Raw genomic sequence first — 4,458 nt, forward strand, 5'->3', positions numbered from 1 at the left:
AGTTTATTTTTAGTAAATGCTTAGTTGAACTAGTTGAATTAATATATAGAACTAGTTTATTTTTAGTAAATGCTTACTTTGAACTAGTTGAATTAATATAACTAGTTTATTTTAGTAAATGTTTAGTTGAACTAGTTGAATTAATATATAGAACTAGTTTATTTTTAGTAAATGCTTAGTTGAACTAGTTGAATTAATATAACTAGTTTATTTTTAGTAAATGCTTAGTTGAATTAATAGAAGTAGTTGAATTAATTGAATTAGTAAGTGTTTAATGTTTCGCCTAATATGAACATAGGAAATGTCGTGTGACGACGATTTTTTTTCATTATGTGCCAATATTGTGAAGACCAGCGCGGCCAATGTGACAGAAATTTCCTTGTTGATGGTAGGCGATTCAGCATCAAGCTGGTTGAGACTTTCGAATTTGATACAGTAAGTCACAATGACAAGTCTGTTTTCGTAATTAAGCATGACTTATATATGCTTCATTTGCCTGACTTATAATTTTTAATTTTCACTATTCTACTAGCGCATCCCCTGCCATGCAAGAATTTTTGTCTTGGATAAGATAGGTTTCAAAGATATGGAAACTACGGAGGTAAAGAGAGCTTACCTGAAAACTGAGCATGATGGTTATACTTTCAACGTCAAAGTATACAATACACACACGTACACCTATTTTGAATGCAAAACTTGGCAAGCACTATGCAAGGCTTATGCATTTGAGCCTGGTATGGTTATCACCTTTGATATTCGTCCGGAAGATGATATTGAAGGTAATAGAGACATATGGGTCGATGTGCAGACGCCTCCAGTTCTACCATTATGTGAGTTCTTCTCAACTATATTTTTGTCTTTGATATTGCTTATTTCAAAAATAACTGACAACTAATTTCTATTGACAGCTTATCTCTATTCAACCAAACATGTCCGGCGCTTTGTAGACAGGACCTACTACTGTCCCGGAGCTGAACTAAACTGCGAGGAGATAAGTCATTATGTTTCATGGCTTGAGGATCTTCATACTGTCAAGACAAATTTTCTTCCTGCACTTAGAAATGTTAGTACTCAGAACGTGCGACCAATAGTGATGGTATTGAACTACATTCACATCTATTTAGGAATGATGGTAAGATATTTACTATTTGTCCTCAGTGCATATTTTGCATACATATTTTTTTTGCTAAACTTTCATTGCTAAGTATATTAATTAAGTACTATACGATGTTCTTCAACAGGGACTCCCGATGACAGTTGTGCCTCAGGGGATCGAGACTAAAGGTCAGATGTCAATTGTTAGCTTACGGCCAAGATATCCTGCATTGCACATGAATGCATTCAGGATTTCTAGAAGCGATGAATGCTTAATAGTGAAAGATTGGAGGAAAATTGTTAATGATCGCAGAGAAGTACTAGGGGGCAACAATGAGAAGCGCAGCCCACGATTAGGAGACAGGTTCATCGGCATGCTCCAGTATGATCAATCAGGAGAGCTATACATGTTCTATGCTATTTTACCAGAGAGAGAGTAGCTAGGAGGAGTGATTCAGCTAGTTCTTCATGCTGCTCTTAATTAGTACTTGCCCTTTCATGTCTATGTTCTTGAACTTAAGTGATTTGCTTTTGTGGTGTTATATATGAACGCTTATAATATCATGATAATCATGTTGAACTCGATGATTGGTTCTACTAGAAATTCTATTTATATATATATATGCGTAACGTGTACAATGTGTAGTATCGTAAAATACCAGCAAACGAAAAAGAATTAAAATGGAAACACAAAATTAAATGAAAAAGAAATCATAAAACTAAAAACCCACCAAACCTTATAGTACCGGTTGGTGTTACCAACCGATACTAAAGGGCTCCAGGCCCCCGGAGCTGGCTCGTGCCACGTGGTTGCCCTTTAGCACCGGTTCGTGCTGAACCGGTACTAAAGGGGGGGTGCTTTAGTGACCACAATTTAGTGCCGGTTATGTAACCGGCACTAAAGGGCCTTACGAACCGATGCTATTGCCTGGTTCTGCACTAGTGCAATGATGATGCTCGTGCTGCTGCTGTTCTTACTGCGAGTGTCCTCCCTCAGTTCGCCTCGGAGTTCATGGGACTTGGCACAGTTGCAGCGATGTGGTCTTATCTCTGTCAGCGCTATCAGCCCTCTAGGGATGCTCTCTACCTCTCTGTGGTGCGTCAGGAGCATGCACTCCAGCAAGGTGATTCCTCTGTTGATGAGTTCTATTCCCAGTGCTCTGCCATCTGGCGTCAGCTGGACTCTCTTCAGACAGTCGTTTGTGGAACTTGCCGTTGCTGTCAGACTACACGGTCCGATTTGGAGTTTCAGCAAGTTCACGAGTTCTTATCTCGTCTCCGCTCTGAGTTCGAACCTCGTCGTGCTCACCTCCTTGCTCGTGGTCGTGTTCCTATCTCGGAGGTGCTTGCTGAGCTTCGTGCTGAAGAGACCCGCCTTCGCTCTGCTGGGTTCCTTGGGGTTCCATCAATGTTGGCCGCCCGAGCTCCTATGCCACCTGCTCGCCTCACTGCTCCGCCGCTTCTGCCTACTCCTCCAGGGGGGTGAGCCGTCCTCCTTATGCTGAGAAGGGCTCGTCGCGCCGTGACACCGTCTGTGGTTACTACTCCCGGGCAGGTCACCCAGAGTCTGACTGTCGCCAGAAGAAGCGAGACCAGAGGCGCTCCACCTCCAGCGGGCCTCCTGTGTCTTCCTCGACTCCGTCACACACTGACCAGGACATTGTTCGCCTCAAGCGTCTTCTGGCTTCCTTAGGCTCCTCGTCGACTGGCTCTGCTGCTGCTGTGACTGCCCCCTCCTCCTCACCATCACAGGCATCTACACAGTCAGGTACATCTTCGTGGGTTCTGGATTTTGGAGCCTCTTTTCATATGTCTTCTGATTCTTCCGCCTTGTCTTTTCTTCGGCCTCTTGATTCGCCTGTTAATGTTCTTACTGTCGATAGCACATCTCTTCCTGTTGCTAGTCGCGGTATTCTTTCCACTCCTTCTTTTTTTGTTCCGAGTGTTTCACATGTTCCTCGCCTTACCATGAATCTTTTTTCCGCTGCCCAAATTACTGATTCTGGTTGTCGTGTCATTCTTGATACCGACTCTTGCTCCATTCAGGATCGTCGCACCAAGGCTTTGGTTGGTGCTGGCCCAAGGCTTTGGTTGGTGCTGGCCCCCGTCGCCGTGAGTCAGAGGGCCTTTGGGAGGTTGACTGGCTTTGTGTTCCTTCCGCTGCCACCACTTCTGCTAGCTCTCATGCACTAGCTGCCTCTTCGTCTACGTCCTTCCAGCAGTGGCATCATCGACTTGGTCACATCTGTGGCTCTCGTTTGTCTTCCTTAGTCCGTCAGGGTCTCTTAGCGTCTGTATCTGGAGATGTCTCCTTACATTGTAATGGTTGCATACTTGGCAAACAGACTCAATTACCTTATCCTACTAGTGAGTCTGTATCTCAGCGTCCTTTTGACTTAGTTCATTCTGATGTCTGGGGTCCTGCTCCCTTTAATTCAAAAGGTGGTCATCGCTACTATGTTTTGTTTATTGATGATTTCTCTCGCTACACTTGGCTCTACTTCATGAAATCTCGTAGCGAGGTTCTCCCTATATACAAACGTTTTGCTGCCATGGTCCACACCCAGTTTGCCACGCCCGTTCGTACTTTTCGTGCTGACTCTGCTGGAGTATATCTCTCAGCTGTTGCGTGGTTTTCTCATGGAACAGGGTACTCTTGCCCAGTTCTCCTGTCCTGGTGCTAATGCTCAGAATGGCGTTGCCGATACTACTAGGGAAAACCTTATACACAGAATGTTACCAGTAGCGTTGTAAAAAATCATACGCTACTGCTACTTAGTAGCAGCGTGCGTAAATAAACCGCGCTACTGCTATGACTTTGGCAGTAGCGCGTACTAGCAAAAAGCGATGCTGCTTTGTTTGACCTGGGCGCACATGGCTAGCCCAACCTAGCAGTAGCGCGTATACTGGTCCAGCGCTACTGCTACTCTCCTTAGTTGTAGCGCGCTTACGTGTAAGGCGCTACTGCTAACGGAAATAAAATAAAGTGAAAACAAGTAGAAAAGTAAACGAAAATGAAAGAAATAGAAAAAGGAGAAATGAAAAAAATAAAATGTAAAGAAAAATAAAAGAAAAAATGGAAAAAGGGAGAAAGGAATAGCAGTAGCGAGTTTCAGGAAACGCGCTGTAGCTAACTTAGCTATAGCGCGTTTTCGGAAACGCGCTACCATTACGTTTCACTTAAACAGTGGTTCCCCCCCCCCCCGCGCCCCCCGACCACCACACTTCTTCCCCAAATCCCTCGCCCTCGCCGCCGTCTCCCCAATTCGCCGTCGCCCCACTTCGCCGCCGTCTCCTGCCGGCGTGGACGCCCGCAACCTCACCGTCTCCCCCCGAGGCCGCCGTCATCCTCACCGCCGCCGC

Source organism: Triticum aestivum, chromosome 3B, assembly GCF_018294505.1.
Source record: "Triticum aestivum cultivar Chinese Spring chromosome 3B, IWGSC CS RefSeq v2.1, whole genome shotgun sequence".
NCBI classification, from domain to species: domain Eukaryota; kingdom Viridiplantae; phylum Streptophyta; class Magnoliopsida; order Poales; family Poaceae; genus Triticum; species Triticum aestivum.